General features: G+C 43.3%; 1 long non-coding RNA gene across 3 annotated transcripts; it reads left to right on the top strand.

The window, feature by feature from the left end:
* Positions 1–2,709: 2,709 nt before the first annotated feature.
* Positions 2,710–19,957, top strand: LOC121913941. Of its 3 annotated transcripts, none has more exons than XR_006100411.1 (6): positions 2,710–4,602; positions 4,983–5,065; positions 5,173–5,352; positions 16,280–16,533; positions 16,780–17,395; positions 18,111–19,957. It is a non-coding gene; the product is annotated as an uncharacterized LOC121913941 (long non-coding RNA). The 3 variants fall into 3 exon arrangements; XR_006100410.1 differs by having other exon boundaries at positions 16,280–16,882; positions 17,343–17,395; XR_006100409.1 differs by having other exon boundaries at positions 16,280–17,395.
* The last annotated feature ends 41 nt before the right edge of the window (positions 19,958–19,998 follow it).

Below are 19,998 nucleotides of genomic sequence, written 5' to 3'. Positions count from 1 at the left end.
TGGTAAAACAGCAACAGTACCAACACCCCAAAATCACATAGTAATGGAGCTTTAGTGGGATTAGTAAGTGTAATGTAATCACTGATTTTTGAATTGTAATCCCTTACACTTCTTGTCACTGAAAAGAAGTAATTACATTACTATAATGAATAATCCAGCGTCACTTTCCAACTCTGGTGCAGAACCCCCTGAATAGATTTTAGGTATAACCTCATAATGTGCACTGGTTCTGAAATAAACCACGATGGAGCCTTTTAGTACGTCAAGAACATGAAGGTTCTTTGCTGAACCCTTCTTAATAAGTTCCACACGTGCCAACTTGTGGGGAGCTCTGAATACAGCCAATTACTGTAGTAATGGCTCTCAATAAATCCCTCAGGGGCAAGTTGGAGTTCCACTGTTAAAAAGGAGATCCCACCTTAGGTTGTCCTGAGTCAAATTAGAGACAGTGCTACATTATATGCTTTCTAAAAATGTGCAGAAATTATTTATAGTTTTATAATTCACAACACTAAAGAATGTTCATATTGCACTTAACATCCAGTTAAATGTATACAGCACTTAACATCTGGGAGGGAAGTGTATTTTCCTCCATCCTGCATGTCAGTGGTTGTTTAGAGAGAGGAAACAGGCATAGCTGGCAAATCCAAAGCTCCCGGCAATGTCTGAAACGGTGTCTGTTTTCCACTCTCCCTGTACTGAGCCTTAATGCATCTGGCACTCTGAACAGCATGTTGCTGCAGCTTTAGCATAACAAACATCGACTCTCCACAAAGGAATGGACTCATGGAGTTAGGAGAGGTGCACGGGGAGGGGGGCCAGAGAGAGAAAACACTATCACTCAAGGTATTGGCAGACACTTTAATACCTACCTCTAAAAGTGTGCAGGTGATGAAGATGAATGTGTGACAGTAGTATTTTGGTCCCTACAAATCATGTACAGTGAATTTTTTTGGCCCTAAACAAACTCTTTCAAGCTCCACTTATGATGCGGTACTGTATACTGTATATCCCTTTCCACCTAGCACAAGAAACTACTTAAGGAAAGAAAAGTCAAACCTCATTAATTCCTGTCGCTCTCCTTGACTTTCATTCTCTAGTTTTCAATGTGTTTGTTATCATTTGTATACCATCCAATCAATGAGTCAATAGATCAATACATAACAAATGACACTGTGGGTGTTAATGACAACCTGGGATTAGGACGGATAATGCTGCCTCGGAAGATCAATCGATTAGCAGCAGTCTCCATCGTAACACACTGCAGAGGTGCACACATACACACAATGCAGGATCAGCCAGAGACAGGTGGATGGAACACTCCCAGCGGGTACTGCACCATCAAGGCCCGCACATCTACCCTATCCCCTTTCTAACAACTGTACCATAACACCCTTTCATCCCTCCCAAAACAAGCTCTCGGGAGCCTGGAAAAGATTTGCCAGAGTGCCAAGATGAGAGACCGGGCTAATGCTGAAATGTCAAAGCACCTTAATTAACACAGGGGGCTATAACCATGATCAAGGCTCCCTTGAGGAGCAGGAGCAGTGTACAACCCAATCTCTCTGCCTCAGCCTTGCTCTTCCGGATCGATTGGAATAGATTTTCTGCTTTTGCACACACCTGAATGCTGTCAACAGGGGCACGTAAATTTGGTTCTCTGTCTCTTCCCTTTTTTCTTCTCCTTCCTGACCCTTATACTGTATTCCTATTGAATCCATATTTCCCCTTCACAGCACATGGAAACCTAGGGAGCTGTTTTTGGCAGGCCGGGCTTGTTATAAAACAGAAGAGTCTGTTTATGGTGGTCTTGGTTTAAGTCTGCTCTTCCTGCCCTCAGATTGAAAGGCTCCTTTGAAAACGAGGCCTTGGATGGCTTTGGTAGGATTCTGTCCTGCGAGCTCTCCGGGTGCACCCACACACATATACACACTCATGAGTTCAAACACGTGCACATACGCACACATGTAGGCACACAGACATGGGTCGCTCTCTCATTACTCAGCATAAGGCTTTCACGCTTGACCTGCTTTTTAACTTTCTGATCTGGATTAGTGGCAGATAATTTAGGGAGGAGAGGAGCAGGGAGTGTGGGTCTGCTTGAGCTGAAGGGCTTACAGGTAGTGCACTGTTATCATTCACAGCCCAACTGAAGACAGAGTTGACACAGCTGCCTCTGAGAATTACCACTGCTGTTTCTGTGGCAAAGAGACTGAGAGCAAGTGAGAGAGACGCAGAGAGGCAATGAGAGAGAGAGAAATCCTTTGCGGACGAGAGTGAATGGAAAATATATTTAAGGAAAAAGTCCCCACTTTGCCGATTCGGAGCTCTCCGAGCACCTGAGTTCCAGAGGTCTGCAATTGACTCGTTAAAGTGACTGCCAAGTTATCAGAGTGCCACCTCGCTCGGGAGAAAAGAGGGCGGGTGGAGGATGTGGGGGGTGAGGGTGTTGCAGGCGGGTGAGGGGGCTCAGTGATAAATCCATTTACATCCTCCCCTGTTTTATTTGCTCCCATGGACTCTGCTCGCGTCTCCCTATTCAGGCTTGTTTACCTGGCAAGCCGAGTGTGACTAAAGAAAATTCCCACACCCTGAGGTGGGATTGGAGCTGAGGTGGAGGGGATGTGGGGCAGGAAGGGAGGTTTAAGGTAGGCTGTAAGGAGACAGGGGAGGAGGGGGGGGGGAGGACGGCACAGAATTACTCAAAGCTGTAAGCTGTAACCCACCTTCCTTCTCCCAGCCCCCCATGGCTTAATTATCATGTGCAGCCTAGTGGAGATGAAATAACGGAGACTCTCACACTAACACCCACACACCCACACAGGGAGGATCGGAGGACTGCATATACATAGACACACACACACACACACACAAGCAGACACACAAATGCACAAATAGGAGGAGAGAGACAACATGGTCTGCTTTTAATCGAAGCTAATCGGCAAGGAAAATAAACATGCTGGCATGGCAGACATCTATCTTTGAGGCTGAAGCTGCTAGATAAGGAGGAACAGGCCTCTCAGACATGTGTTCTTCTCTTTAAAACACCGCCTGCTCCTCGTTGGCAGAATTAAGCTTTAATATGGGTCTTAGGAGGAAGCATCTCCAAGGTGAAAAGGTGAAATTATGGGATGGATTTTTCCTAGACACATCAATCATCTTTAACTCAGTTCTATTTGTTGGGGTCAGAGCTGCCCTTCTTTGAAGGCCTTGCATGCAAGAAAATCCAAGCAAGAGGAGCTTTGAAAGGCATTACAACATTACTCAGACCGTCTGCAACTGATCTGTCAAAGTTGCCACATTGCTTTGCATGAATCTTTAATTAGCTAAGAAAAGCCCTGTTAAGAGGGAAACGGCACAGCTCTTTTCATAGCATTTCGTCGTCCACGCCAGGTCAGCAAAGTCACTGATCAACAGTGGCAAAATAAAAACAGTCCTCTCCCACTCTGAATAGATCAGCGAGTATGTGGAGAGAGAAAAAAAACTGAAAAAGGAAAACAGAAAAAGGGAGTGAGAGGCAAGAGTAGGAATCTGTTAAAGCAAACATTACTTTTTCCAAAATCTATGTTTATCGCTTGTGTTCTAGGACAAAATCACATTAAGGAAGTAGAGTAATAGATAGAAACAGAGAGAACAAAGAGAAATGCTCAGCATCAAAGAGAAAAGGAATGAAGGAGTCGGGAAGAGTATCAGTCATGGGGTAATCGTTCTATCAGTGGCCGGAGTAATGAATCCAATTTCCCAAGCAGCGCCAGTGTCATTTAGAAGCTGTGGAATGCAGATTCATGAGCCCTGCACTTAGAAGCTTTTTGAACCTATAGACACATTAAAAGGCATTCTGGGACAGACATTCATATTGTCACAGCCTATATTGAATTTCCTTGGTCTGGTGCAGTGCAAGAAATAAGAACATTTTTGAACCAACTCAGAGCCACTGAATCCTGTCTGGAGATGGGGATTCAACTTTATTTTTAACTGCAAGCCAAAGTGACACATGATGCAGTCCTGGAAACCCCAGACATTAAACCGTTTTAATGCACAATATATATATAGCATTTAAACAGAGAATGGTAAGTCTGTTTTCCAAAAAGAAAACCGCACAATCCACAGATCCTTGAGTTAATGAACTTCAATAGTATACAGCATTCCTACTCCAAATATTTTAATTATCTAGTCAACTGCAAGCATATGCTGCAAAAAGAGAAGAAAAAAACATCTTCACCCTCTATCTGATGGCTTTGATGTTTGACCACAAAATCCTGACGTTTTTGTCAACCGTCAGTGGCTTGTGGAACAGCAGGGAAGCAGACGCACACACTCAGTCAGGTCCGGGGCTAATTTGCGGGGATCACTGCACTGACCCTGACCAGATAAGGTGCCAGTCGACGAAACTTCCTTCATTTCCTCTTGTTGTTGCAATATGGGAGCAGAGGCAGCCACGAACCAGCTTAAGGACAGCAGGGCTAAAAGGTGAAAGCCACGCTCGGCTGAACTTCAGGCCTGATCAAAAGGAATGCGACCTAGGCTTGGGGAGGCAGCAGAGCTTATCGGCCCAGCAGCAAGGCTTTGGAGGAGAAGATCCCAAGCACCAGATAGCTTCAGGTAAAACCAGGTTTTCCCAGAAATGAAGCAAAGTCACCCCTTTCTTCTCCCTCTCTCTTTGCCATTGTCTCTTCACTTCAACTGAGGCAACTTGCTCTGAAAGAAACGCAAATTAAATTAGCGCTAGGAGTTTAATCTGTTTGATACTGCCATGTCACAGACTTAAAATTAAATTATTTCTGTATGTGTGAGTGTGCTTTTATTGAGTTGAGTGGTGTAGGTGTTACTCAAATGCATGCATGTTTACATATGTGAGTGTGTGCCCCACCGCAATGTCTACTGCATCTGTGCTAATGTATCATTCATGATTTTAATTGCTAGTAATTAACTTGGGCCCAATTAGCAAGAGAGATAATCAATACTTGTTGATCAACACACAGGTACATTATCTTTGGTGTAAGGAATAGCGCGATTTGTGGATTTGTGGAGAGAAAAGCCTGTTTACTGCACAGCTAGATGCAAGGTAATATAATCAGTTTGGCTTCTATATGCAACGCTTTCCTTCTAACAGATTATATATTGAACTCTTCTCTCTCTTTGCTTCTCTAACCCATGTTTACTCCACACTAGTGTGCAATTATCTGCTGACTAAAGATTGCATAGGCACCAGGCTGACAAAACAGGACTCGTTCACACCCATGCTGGAGCATCTCATTCTGTAAAGATGGAAAAACTAGTGTGCGACACGACAGGAGGGAAGCGATTGGAGATAAATTGAAAGCGATGGAAAGGAGATGGAAGTACAGGAAGGTAAGAACAGGATACTGCTGAGTCTGAGCTTTTCTATAGGATGCAAAATGGAATGAATGAGGGATGAGGGATGTTTAAAAAAAAGAAAATCATTGGATGTCTTCCCCCTGCCTGGCCCACTAACCACACGGTCCTCCAGTGCTTCACTGAGCTGTGATCAATATTGACGTTGTCATTAAGCAGCTCTCTGGTAATGAGGGTGGGGAAGGGGGTCCTAGGAGAGACATTAGACCCGCACGCCATGTGTCTTGCACGCACGTACAGCCCACTAAGCATCCATGATAAAACTGACGTTCTTCCTGTTTGGCACTTCAGAAAGTTTCTCACTTTAAAATTACAATCAACACCCTGCATGTAATTATAGTTTTGACTTGATGATGCATTCCATGGTATTTCAGTCTTGTGTAAACACAATTCGCATGCAAAAATGGAAAGCTGTCAATAACATGATGGTTGGTCTGGAACAATTTAAACCACATAAGAGAGGGTGTGTGTGTGTGTGTGTGGTAGAGAGAGAGAGAGAAAGAGAGAGAGAGAATGCTCTGTCACTGACTGTGTAGGGGTCAGGAGAGTGTGCAACTCATCCCTCAGTGGGCTTCACTAATAGCCATGCAAACACACATTTAGCTGTGACACTAAAATCCAAGGGCGCAAAACCATCCATCATCGCCTCTGAGAAGAAAAACCCTCAAACTGAAAAGGCACAGAAAAAGACGCACAATGAAAGAAGTGGAGCAAGGGCTGACAAATCTATTCGAAGTCCATAGCTGGTGCAACAGATAAACTGTGTGTGCGTCACAGAACGGGATAAGGCACAAAACGAGATGACAATTTGGGGTTGTGTGTTTCATTTCGGCCCACCCTGTCTCTGTCTGTGTCTGGGTAAACACCACTGTTGCTCGGTTCAAGCAGCAGCAACAACAGCTGTGGCAGCCCATGGCCACTACCGCCACTGAAAGCTAAGTTTACTGTGAGACATGATGGGTTGATGACAGACAGTCAGAGCACACACACAATCTGAGGGACTTTAAGACTGTGTAACCATCTGCAAAACTGCATAGAGTCAACCATGTGATTCTCTGGATGCGTCAGCCAAAATGTTCAGCTGGGACTGAAAATGATATTTTGTGTGTTATTACCATGTATTATATATAATATACCATAACCCAGTGAGCCCAGTGAGAGTATGTATACACAGCTAATTAATCATACACAAAGAGTTGCTTCAGATAACAAGCTGTTGCCAATATTTAGGCAATCCAAAAGCAATAAATATCCTAACAGAACGACGTTTTTATACACCATAACTTTACAAACTGTACTGTCCAAGTTTATGTCTGGAGATATGGCAGATATTTGATAAATGTAGTAGTAAATGTAGGAGTAATATAAGGTTTTTATTCAGTGATATCATGAGGAAATGAAATAATCTTTTAAGGGTTTGGCACCTTTCCAATAATAGCCACTGTTTGTCCCACAAAGAGAGCTTGTCTTACCTTTCACATTCACCATAGATCTCTTAACAATCCCAGATTTACACACACTCGTATAGGGGATGGTGCTGAAAAATGTGTAGCTGCAGTGACAACTACACAACAATTCTCAGGGATCAAATGCTCTGTTTACTGCTTCCCTGCATAACAAAAACAACCTCTTCCTCATTAACACAGGCCACTTGGTAGTGTGTCTTGCTACTAGACAGTTGGCTCAGCCAGGTCTGACAGATCTGACACTTCCTTGCATTTGATGTTTTTTTGGGATACAGGACACGGGTGAGTTTTTCATGTATGTGACGTATGGTATAGTAGGTGTAGTGATAGCCTATGTGTCTTCTTTAGATTGTTCTCCCTGCTCTGCCTGAAATATTGCCAGTAGATTACAGGCTAGCAAGAATGACAGCGGCTGCATTTCATACAAATGCTGTGAATACATAATGCATAGCATTGTCTGCATGAACCCTTTCACATGCTAATGCCAACCTTTCTGCAGATGTCTCAGAGGTATGTGCCGGTGACTGTAGAGTGGCAGAGAGGGGGTAAAAATAAAAAAAAGGAATAAAAAAGGAATCAAATGCACAGAAGAAAAAAAAACCCCATCAACATTCTGATTGCCATCACTCATATATAATCAGGCATTAGACAAAAACAGGTTTAAAAATAAATCACCTTGATGTGGTGAGGGAAAAGAGGAGAGGGGCCTTCCTAAAGGTGGTTTCAACATGGCATTACAGGCAGCCAGCTCCACAATCACTGGAACTTTCCAGAAAATCGCCAGAAAGCCTCAGAAGTTATTTACAGCTGTGCAATGCAGTATCCAGACAGAAGTCCTATACCAAATGTATGGCAGAGTCATCAGGATCGTTGATTAACATGTCTGAAAGTATAACCGCTGCTAAAGGGAGTGCTCTCGGCAGCAGTCAGGCCAGGCACTAAATCCTGATCCAGTTAATTGTATGGTGGTACGGTAAAGGCCTACGGGCACTAAATGCTGTTGTGAGATGAATGAAATGCTCATTTAGCGTTTTACAGAAAGTTTCCACACATAATTATGTTTCACTGTTTTCTGCATCCAAAGCAAACACTAATACTGGATTTAACAGCAAATAGCTAAAAAAGCATATTAAAGCCAGAAGGTTCAGTTTCAGTTTCAAGTCTGTCCTATATTGTCAAGTGCCCAAATGAACATTGACATGTTTTTTTTTTCTGTAATCATTCCTCCTGTTCATACTGGCTATTAATAGATCCCTTCATAATGCACTTTCAATATAAGTGATGGGGACAAAATCCTCAGTCTTCCCTCTGCGCAAAAATGTTTTTAAAAGTTTGTTTGACAAAAATATGAGGCATAAAGAGATCTTTTTAGTGCCAAATTTCCTCTTTTTGTTATGATCCTTCCACTGCGGCACACAAGAAAACATTGACACATAAAGAGGGAATTTTTAAGTAAAAAGCCTCTAACTGTGGAAGATGTCCACTTTGTTTGACCAACTTAGATGGCTTAAGCCTCATATTATCTTCAGATAAACTTTTAAATACATTTTTTTTGCTCAAAACGAGGACTGTGGATTTTGTCCCCTATCACTGATATTGTAAGCACATTTGGAGGGGATCTTCTAATGGTGTGTATGACTAGGAGGAATGATTATAGCAAGCAAAACCTGTTTGTTTAAGATAGACTTTAAAAAGTGTGAACTTATCCTTTAAAGCCAATGGCAGTTACCCCTCACAGATGTAACAATATATCAATCATAGATGTAGTTAAATAGGTCCAATATTCTTTTTTTTGACTTCCAGAGGTTTACTCAAAAGCCAGACCTCTTATGGATGTTAATCAATATATTCTCTAAATTACCAAAACATTAAGCAGGGCTGTGTCCATGTGCATAAAAGGACTATTTTCTGGGGGGGTTGCCTTATGTGTTCACCCCTTTAGCTGTGTTTTCTTTCCTTCTTTTGTTACTCACACAAGGCATGAGGTGAATTGTAGCTTCCACTGTTGACAGGGCCCTGGTGACCTTCCTCCCCAGTGAGTGCTAGAAACACTGGACAGGCTACCATTGTCAGAGTCTGTGTTTACCAAGTCTTTCAGAGTGGGGCTGCAGATCTGGGATCAGTAATCAATTCCAATTCTTTGCAATTTCACTCCCACAAAACTGATCTCAGGCCAGTGATCCCATTCTGAGATGCTTGACACCAGCTTAGGTCTCTGGTCTCAGGTTTCTCTGGTGCTGGTCTGCATGCGTTGTCCTTCCTACTGTTGACTTTCCAGCCTGCTGCTATGTCTAAATAAACACTGGCTAGGTTTAGGCTAGCTCTCCCATCTATCCTGTCACTACTCCTCACCCTTATCTGATGCAAGCCAAAGAGACATGGCTATGTGGCAAAATCTCCACCACACACACACACACACACACACACATACGCACCTCCCCCTTCATGTCAATACACAAAGCTCCCTACAATTAAGGTAATTTTAAAAAATATTTATGTGCCATTCTCAGATGGATTTTCAGGGCACATTCTGAAAAAGAATTAAAACCGAGCAACTCCTGCACTTTGACTTTAAACCCCCACACAGTCAGGACTAATGGAAAACAGATATCCCAGCAGAGAACTATTCAGGGCAATTCTGTTATTCAATAAAAAGGTTCAACAAATTACTTAAAATAGGAATAACTGGACACAGTCATTGCATTTTTGCTTCATATCATGCACAAGTCCATTATCTGACCTTGACCAAAACAATGGAAAATTGGATCTGTGCTGCTATTGATTTAAAATGAGTTGTAAAATAAATTATTGATTGTTTGCAAACATGCCAATAAAGTTACTAAAGACAAATATTACTCTCTTAATTTTTCAATAATGGGGAGTCTGCCTTGGCCTATAAATTATTTTTGAACTTTGGGGTAGTAATAGAAAAGGGGGGGTGGGGGAGCAAAAGAGGGAGAGAGGAAAAAAAGCGAGAAAGGGAGGGCAGAATGGCTGATCTCAGAGGAATCCTCCAACCAGAGGTTCTAACACACATTTTAGTGACCTATTAAGAGCATTATGGGCCCCTCGTCCACATCGGCCCTCAGCCCTGGTAATCTGGCCTATCCTCTTAAAAGTGGAATTGATTGAAAGAATTGATCTTCTCTGGGTTGGCAGACGCAGCCCCAATAATTACCTCACGTAAATCTCTGCAATCATGTATGAAATGTCAGGATCTTCTTGCTCCCAGTCTTGTGCTCAGCTGCTTCTCCTCAATAGCTGGTTTGGGGCTCAGACTGCACTTGTTCTCTGGTTGATAAAGGGAGTAAAGGGAGAGAAAAAAATGAGGGCTACAGATTGCATGGATTTGAAAAAAAAGTCATAAACAAACAACATTTTCAGTTCTTACAGGAACATTTCCAAATAAGAGAATGTTTAGATACACCTAGGAACAAATGAATATTATAAATTCAAATTAGAGTAAGTTTTACCCAAACAGATAACAGACATCAAAAGCTTGGTTTGTACTTGATGCGAAAATGTCACCACGTCTCTTGAATATGCACCTGCGCATGTAGATTAGTGATCCTGTCACCAGATAAATCTCCGTATATACACTTTGATACATCACTTATCTATCTGTGGGTAAACATATTAAGTCAGGGCAGAGTGTGTGTGATGACAGGCTTAGCATACATACGCATACTGTAAACCAGCAGCTAACAAGCCAACCAGCCATCGCTGATTGAATGTTATTCATAATGCCGCTCTCTCTTGGCTAAACAGGCAGTGAGTATGCACAGGCAGCCATGGAGCCCTAAAAAGCAGCTGCAAAGATGGGAGGGTGCAGGATTAGGGCCTGAGCCTTGCTCAGATGGGGCATTTCCATGACAGTGAGCTGCGCCATGGCTTAACAGCCCGCCCCTGTTTATGCTTTTTGGAGGAGAAGCCGGATTCCCTCCCCGTGACAGATGGCCTTTCAGCCACAAAGTGCAGTGTTTAGACTTAGCTTGCTCTGGGGCAAGACAGCAAAGCTCTGATGACACAGCATTCGGCAAACAACTCCCAGATGCAGAGGTGGTGGCCACAGAAAGCACAGAGAACTGGCTGACCCACCAAGCAAGTAACCAAATGACCAGAGAAGCTGCTCAGCTTCTGCTAAATCTGCCAACAAGGGGGGAGGCAAAACAAGGGACACCAGAGATAATGATGGGGCTTAGAAACCAAAGAAGTGGCTTGGCTTGAAGATACATAACACAACTCAATTTAGATTCAATCCAGTCCAATCTAGAGCTTTTGCTTACTGCAGACCAAATGCCCCCAACTGAATCAATACACCCTGAAAAAAAGAAAGCATCAGTTCTGCTTTTAATTAAGAGGATTGTTAAATTTGGTCAGTTGAAGTGTTAAGAGATTTCTTTATAGGCAGACAGGGCAAAGCAGCAGATTTTGCATTGGAGGGTAAACAGTGAGTGAAAAGGACCAGCTGCTGGAGAGAATTAGCCCAGTCTCATCTGATCCAACACAAACCTAGTGCTGCTTACTCTCAGAAAAAAATCTGGCCTGACCCAGTCTGACCCCTCATACAAAGCCAGAGAGGCCCTGGAGGCGGTGAATTAATTGCAGCCCACTAAGCCTGATACACCATATCTTAAATAAGAATGAGTTGCAGGCTCAGAAGTGCTGTAGCCCGGACCAGAAAAAGACCTAAAAGGGGAATTTTGTTCAAATTGTGCACTGTAAACAAAAACGAACTCCCTGGAAATGTTTTTCTCATCGGACAAACCCAAATAAAGCAGTGATTGGGTAGTTCACAAGGTTGTACAAGCATAGTTTGACTCTCACCAACACACAGGTACAAGTACATGGATAAGTGAGTGGCTTTAGTAAACAACACAAGCCTCATGCAGCAAGCAACAGTGGAAAACTTCCTTGAACTCCTCTCTCCCCTATATCACATACGTCTCGAGAAAATAGCTGATGAAAAATACCATCCCCTCACATCCCCTCACACTGAAATCATTTAGAGTGGAGGCGTTATTCACTATGTTTACCCTGGCTGCTCACTCTTCAAATCCACACTGTTGGAGCCACCTAAATTGGCCTCTCGCACCATATAGATTTCCCATCACAGGGCAGCATCTAAAGAAGACACAGAGTGGAGAGCGAGAGAAGAGGAAAAGCAGAGCATTCACCAATCTGATCACTGACCCTATTGTCTTCCTCAAATAAAATACATACTCAGATTAATAGGCCCGATAACAGAGAGAGACAGTTCATTCCAATAGGGAAATGCCTTATCACTCCGACCCCTGACTTGGCTGCTTTATTTTTCTAGGAGGGTGAAAATTGATGAGTAAAATTAAATGTAAATATATGATTTAAGCTGACACCAATAATACAACTTATGTTATGGAGTAGTTAGCCAGGTGCCACAGAAAGAGGTGGAGGGTCTTCTTGAACATAGATAGTCATGTAATGGTCCAGGTAGCATGGGAAACAAGAAATGTCATGTCTAGGGGCTTCTGACGTCAATGGATCAATAGCGCCTGACGAGGAATTTTAAAAGATACTATCTGTCTGACTGCTGGTGGCAATAAACTGAAGATTAACCTTTACGTCCCTCCGAGTCCTGGGAAGTACCCTGAAGGGCATGCTCCACTGTTTACTATATAAAAAAAGTTGCTTTTTCGATACCGCAAGACCAGGGAATGGCTTAGTGGCTCTGCACTAGACCCTGAAAGTTATTGACTTCTTCCCCTACCTATATGAGCATCATAAATGTGAAAGATGAACACTCCACAGCCAAGTATTATATATTACTACCAATGGCTCCGGAGATGTGTACGGACACAGCTTGGTTTATTAAAAATAAACACCATATATTATCGCAATGCTGCAGCACAAATGTAATAATTCCTGTTGCTGTGCATAGGAACACAGAAAATGTAATCACATGACAAGAGAACGATGGGGTTGTTGTTTGGGAGAGTCTGCTTGGCTGGCTGCATGGCTGTGTCCTTTGTGAGCCACGGGGAAACAAGAGCTCTTTTTCTCCTCCAGAAGCATGATCCTCTTTCACCCCATACCTTTGAGCTGGGAGCCAAGGTTTTGAATGGCTGTGACCTCTGTGGCCTCTGCTGGCCCCCACTGGCCTCCAACCCTCCAGCTGTTCATCCTTCTAGTTCAGCACACTGCCCACTACCCCAGGTTTGCGGAGGCAAGCGGAGCAGCACCCCTCTGGGCCTAAGAACTGACCCCCAGGCCAAGGCCACAACACCACAGGCATAATACCAGAGTTCCCACATGAGCGTTGGAGCATGACGAGAAGGAGAGAGAAAGATAGAAAGTCGGGGAAAATTAACTGGGGTATGTGAGGGTGAGGTTTCCAAGAGAGGAAGGAAAAAATAAATGAAGTGGAGGAGTGGGAGATGGATGTTCTTCATATGGTAGAAAATCGGAAAGGAGAACAGATATATGAGGGATAAAAGAAAGAGGGGAGAGAGTTAAAAGAGAAAAAAAATAAGTTGCGGGGGCTAGGAGTGTGGGGAAGTGTGGTCAGATGAAGTAAGCAGCGACAAGGCAATAAGATGGTGCTGCACAGACGCAGACAGACGCCAAGGTGCAATAGAAGAGCTTGCTTCCCCTTCTGCATGGCTGGCTCCGATGACAGGACAGTATTCCCTCAGCACCAGCCGCTAACTGGATGATAGCACCAATCTCTCTCTTCTCGCTACCCTTCTTGCTTTCTGTCTGTCTATGTCTCTTTGTCATTAATTTCTTCCTTTCTTCCTTTCTTTTCTCGCTTACTCCTTGCTTGCTCTACTTTCTCCCCTATTCGAGTCATACCCAACAAGGCCCCCTTACACAGGCAGCATAGCAGCCATCTAAAGCAAACATTAGCCTATAGCTTTGTTTGTTTACCTGTGAAAAATCATCGCCTCAGGCCTATCTCTCATTAGAGCAACCAAACAAAGACAACAGCAACTTGAGAACGCTTTAAAAATGCCTATAATTTGATGACAGGGGTATGTGTGTGTGTGTGTGTGTGTGTGTGTGTGTGTGTGTGTGGGAGGAGAGGGGTGGGGGTCATGCACCCACGATGGGAGGGCGAATGGAAATCGCCTCTGTACAGGATGAAAGCCTCTGAGGACTATCCATTGACTATGAAATGTGATGATCCCCCTTCACCTTCAGACACAGAGAGAGTTCAGCTTAACATTGCCCTGGGCACTAAACCTTGGAGCCTGTAGTGTGAAAGGATTCCACAGTATGCAGTTATAAACTGCCGTTTTTTTTTTCTCATAAAAAAACCCCTTCCTCATTCTTCATCCCTTTACATTGTACACAGAATATTTCTAAATTGCATTCTGTCTGTCACAAACTCCATAAGGGGATGGATGACTCATAGAAGTTGTGAGCGTATATTTCCATACATTTCGCTGAAGCTCATAACTGAATGATTCACTGGTTTTCTCATTGAATAGGAGTTTATTTGAATATGAATGTACGTGTGAAATTGTGTTGTGTATGGCTGTTCATATGGTTCTTATGTCTGTAAGTGGTGTTTATGCACGTGTGTGTGTGTGTGTGTGTGTGTGTGTGTGTGTGTGTGTGTGTGTGTGTGTTTTGTGTGTATCAGCACACATGCGCCTGGGTTGGTTGGTTGGGTGTTGGCAGGGTTGTGGTACCCTGCTGGGACCAACCCTGCCCAAGCAGCCTGGTGGAGGGGACAAGCTGTGGCATGTACACACATACACACACACACATACACACACACATAGAGCAGCTGCTCCTTCTGCAGCTGCTGCTGTCGCCCAACCCAGAACTCCCTGTTCCAAAGGAGGGAGAGAGAGAGAGAGGAGGTGGGGGAGGAGGAGAAGAAAAAGGAGAGGGAGGGAGAAGCAGGGGTGAAGGAAAAGTGGGAAGAGTAGTAGAAATGGGAAAGGAGAGAGAGCTGACAAAATAAATTGGAAAGATATGAGGAAGAGGTGAGAAATGGGAAGGAGGAAGGTAATGGAAGTGAGAGGGGAAAGAAAAGAGCAAAAAGAAAAAAAAAAGACTGGAGACAGAGCAGGCTAAAGGGAGAAGATATCTAAGACACCCACTCACACCTAAAGTGATCACACACACGCATGCACACGCGCAACACACACCAAGATCTTCTCACCTATTAACAGGTGAAAAAATATCCACTATCACCTCCATTGCAAGCCTTTGATACATGTGAAACTAAAGATTTGCCATCAGAAACAATTTATTTAACAATCAAAACAATCATCTAGTCAACAATCTACCCAATATAGCAAAAAAAGAAATCAATAGATATACCACTATTTTTAAATTATACAACAACACAATGTGAACAACTACAAAGTATAATGACCATAACATTTCCACAGGTTAAACACAGATTAAACTAAATCCTGGCCTATATTCCCTATGATGGAGAGCCTCCATTGAAGATAACATATTACTCTTCAACTAAGCTTAATCTGTGTCTAGGAAATCAAACACCCCCTACATACTCTGCCTACCAATCCTTTCACTTGAGACTGAGACAGTGTTTGTGTTACTCCACTTCCAGCTTAAGTCACAGAGGTTGATGGTGCAGTTCAAATCAATAACTAAAATTTGGACTTCAACCTGTGGTTGCCTATCAATATTTAGACAGAAAGATTTGTTGCTGCCAGGAATGTTTTGAATTTTAAAAATTATTCCACTTATTACTTCCTCCTCCTCCAGAAGGCTTAGAGGGAAGCTTGCTGTGTTCATGTGTCAGAGGCTGCTACCACGCTTCAGAACCGATAGCGGAGAAGAGGTTGGCTATGGGGGAGGGGGGCACATCGAACGTGTTCAATTAGCAAAGTAATTAGTTAATTAACACAGAGGACCCTGAAGGCCTTCCTAAGCAGCCTTATATAGACCTCCTCCAAACCAACCAGCAGACCTTGAAGGCTTTACTAAGCAGGGGAGTATAGATAGACCAGCTAACCAGCCCACACCATCATCTGTCACACACACACACACACATAGGACAACTCTGGTATACCCTCCACATATCATTTTTGTATTGTGCCAGTGACATATTTTGTATTCTTACACAGCCAGAAAATCTTTACTTTCAGTATCACTGTGATGTGTGCTCACGGTCCTTTTGGCTCACTGTAGGCCAGCTTCCTTACTGCTTAAAGCTAGGATAACATGTGGATACACACTGGTTGCATTGTCTTCCTGTGACACTGCAGCTTAAGATGGTGATGATGTCATATCCTCTCCCAAAACAAATGACATTTAAGTGATTATGTACATTTTAGTGCAGCCAACATTGTTGCCCCCCTTAAGTGAGCACTGTTTTATGGATGTACCAGTGTTTACAGTGACAACACATGATGTAACTTGTATACCTCATAACCTTATAAAGATCGCAGCAATAACCGGTTCTGTATATGCAGCAAGAGGGGAAAGGAGACGAAAGAGAGAGAGAGTTAAAAGACAGCCTGCCCTGCATCGCTTCATAGCCACAGGCAGTGGCACAGCACAGGAGAAATGTGCTTACATCATCACATGCGGTCCAGGCATCCTGCAGAGGGCACTGCTAATAGCAGAAACACAGAGTGGAGGAGGCAAGCAACCAACCCAGGAGGAACTCGGCAAAGCGATCCCACGCAACTAGGATTTCTGACATTCTTGGCAGCCTTTCAGAGAGGTCAGTCCTAAAGTATTCGAGACGAGCTAACCTTCAAGAGCAACCATGTTCCAGCAAGCCGAGAGGCTTAATTCATCATTAATTAAAGTCTGCATGGGGTACAAGGATGAGTCTTTCTCAGAGAATCTCTAACCCCACTATCCAAAGTAATAGCCCTATGATTTGGACAAGATGTTTTGCCCTAGCAGGCGCTGGGTGATATCATGGCAAATGGATTGCTTGTTTGAATACTTTCTTCCCTATAAGCACCAAGAGAGAAAGAGAGGGGAAGAGATTCTGCACCAGTCTCCATACAGCGACCCAGATAAGGTCCTTTCCGTACATGTGGAATGGCTTGAACATGTAACATGTGAGTTATGGATGTACAGCACATGCAACAAGGATAGAAATCAAATACTGCCGTCATTCAGGCTCACAGGCAGCATGAGTCCAAGTCTATTCCAATGATAACAAAGTCAATGTCACTTTCCTAGATTATATGCTCAAGTGTGCTTAAGTGGGAATCACAAGTTACCAGCATAAACACCGGCAGCACACTTCATCAATCTCTATCTTTCCCGGCTATCCTAACTTAGTCTACAGGCATGGCTGCAATGGCACGCAGCTGCCTTGTTCAATGTATCAGACCCATCTCACCCTCAGCAACATTTTTCTAGGTGTAATAACAGATAGGATCACATAGCAAATGCCTGAGCAAAAGATGAGAGCTATGATCACATTAAAATGAGCAGCATTCTTCTCATGACTCCTATTAACCACTGATGCAACTGAGTCTTTTTGTTTGTGTGAGTGCGTGTGTGTCTTTGCAGGTTCCAGAGGCGTGGGTAGCCAGCTGCAGAGCTGTTCTGGATGCTGATTGGAAGTGAGTGTTGAGCGCTCAGGACAATTATGGAATCATTACTGCCGCCATGCCGGAGGCAAAATATGAACACCGTGCCATTTGTCAACCAACCACAGCTTTCTAATCAAGCTCACATGTGTTTGTATGTTAGTCTTTGTGTATGTGCGTGCACATGTGCATGTGTGTGTGCAGTGCCTGAGAGCCTTGGCATGTTGGCAGAGGAAATGGAATGTCAGTCATTATGTGTGTGTGCACATGTTTGTGGGGGGTAATGGATGAGTCAAGAACCCTGCCCAATATTTTGTGTCTGTATATTTATTTAAATGTGTGGTGGCATCCAAATGGACTACAGGCTGTAGTCTTCAGCACATGTACAAATTTGTGTGTATGTGTGTGCATTAGTAGAGGGTGAGGAATGCCCTGCAAGAGCGCAACTGTCTAAACATGTCCCCGTCAGCTGTCTCTCCGCTCCCCTCATGGAGAAATAACTTAGCATGAGTTATTTGTTTTTTTTCACCGCACCCCACACTATCATCTCACATTGGCTGCTGAGAGGTTGTCCATGGGAATGTCCCTCTGTGGCCTCTTTTAGACTGGAAAAGTGTCTGTCAATTGTACGAACAAACTGGTGTGGGAGCCTCCAGGAGGAGGATAAGAATGGAGGGATGAAGGGCGGAGGACTGGGACCCCTCACAATCCTATTTAATCAGTCTTTTTTTTCCCCTTCTGCCTACAGGAAGCACCTGTAATCCATCTCCCTTTTCTGGGATCGGTGTGGTAACGTGGCATAAATGTTTTAGGAAGATTTAATTAATTGTTTCAGTGAGTGATAATAGCAGGTAATACTTATCACAGGTACGTTTGCTTTCATAGCTTGGAAGTGCCGTCACCAAAGTCAGTGTAGTGTGCAACTCCAGTACTCCAAGAGCAGTACTAACAGTCAAATGTGAGAAGCAAAATAATGCTTATAACATTTTTGCTTTGCTTTTTAAAAGTTTTGCTCTAAGGTAGCGGGTGTATAGGGTTAACTACACTATACCACTATCTCTCTCCCTCTAACTGCAACGAAGAGGCAGTGTTCTTAGGCTTGTGTGTATGTATTAAGTCAGTCACTGAGATATGAGTGTTGTAAGTGCACAAGGGATTAGTAGCTCAAACATTGATCACTGATAAGCTACAAAAAGTGGTCATGTATCTTTTCACTGTCTCTACAATGTTCTTCCTCTCAGCACTCAACTAAGCACTTTCTGTATGTAGAACAATACAAAAAAAAGACACATTGCCTACCCTGATGAAATCCCTGTTTGACATAGCTAGCCAAGATCCCCCCCAGACAAAAACAAGCCATTACTATTAGTCAAAAGAGATCAAAGACATACCCCAGCTGAACACAGTGTTTGGGATTGCAGCGCCTGACAGCCATCTGCACTGGTAAGACAGGAACAAGCATTAGACATTGATGGCAAAGGAGGTCCAAGTTTTTTTCTTAGCGTCAGGTCTGATAAATTTGTGCAAGCCACACTTTACTTGGAGGACAGAGGTGTATGTGGAAAAAGTTACATAGGGAGGGAGAGAGGGAAAGAAAAAGTGAAGACAGTAGAAAGTTAATAAGAAGATGTTGGGGAGATTGAAAAGGGGAAGAGAAGGAGAGGAGGGGTTGTGCAGCAAGGTTGGATAGAGGATTGGTGAGGAAGACAGTAGGGAAAAACAGTAAGACTGCTTCTCCCTCAGTGACCCAAATTGGCAAGGAGTTCAGAGTGAGCCTGCGTCTTCATCTCAAAGCCCGTAGAGCAGTGGATGCCCAGGACAAATCAACACGTTTCACAGTTTGCCTGCATAAAACGCAAATACCATCAGCTTCAAAAACTATGATCTTCCCTGGAGCATATGAGCAGGGGTTTGCTCCTCTGGGTTCACTGAATTGGTCTGTGAATCGATCACAAAAACAGCATTTCAAAGGGTTTCAGAAACTATGAGGTCTTTCTCTTTCCCAGACTTGAACAAAACAGACTTCAGCATAGACAGCCCTGCAGACACTTGTGGCTGTGAGGTCCCAAAAGGCTTAGAGATGTCTCTAGTTTTTTAACCACCACTCATAAAAGCTTGGTGAAAACAGCAGTATATCAATCTAGTTCTGCACACCCAACATAAGGCAAAGACTGAGGAAAAGAGAAGTAAACAGAGAAAAAAGAAGAAGACTTGAGCAAAGAAAGAGAGAGATGTGAGCCTACATAAAATAAAAAAGGTTTGGACTCCAGCCCAACTGCAGAGAGTAGGATTCAGATGATGTGGAGGAAGGGTGCCATATGTGCGTTGGTCACACTGACCAAGCTTGAACCTACATGCAGCAACTTACTCGGGACATGTGTTTTGGCTATCAAAGTCATTAAAATTCCATTACATAGTGCAACAACAGAGATCGTAAGTCTTTCTGAGACTTTAAGAACATTAATCATGTGAATTGACCATGAATAATATATTTACATGCACAAAGATGCACACTGTTTGACATTTGATGGTTCTGCTACAGTATATTATCAGTTTCATAACATTTAATTTTAATAAAGGAAGATTTAACTGGTAGGGAATTAAGCTTTTTTCAGTCCACTGAAGCTTTGTCACTT

The sequence above is a fragment of the Thunnus maccoyii genome, chromosome 16 (genome assembly GCF_910596095.1).
Source record: "Thunnus maccoyii chromosome 16, fThuMac1.1, whole genome shotgun sequence".
Classification (NCBI taxonomy): Eukaryota; Metazoa; Chordata; class Actinopteri; order Scombriformes; family Scombridae; genus Thunnus; species Thunnus maccoyii.
Note: the sequence above shows the minus strand (reverse complement) of the source record. Positions and strands in the feature narration are given on the sequence as shown.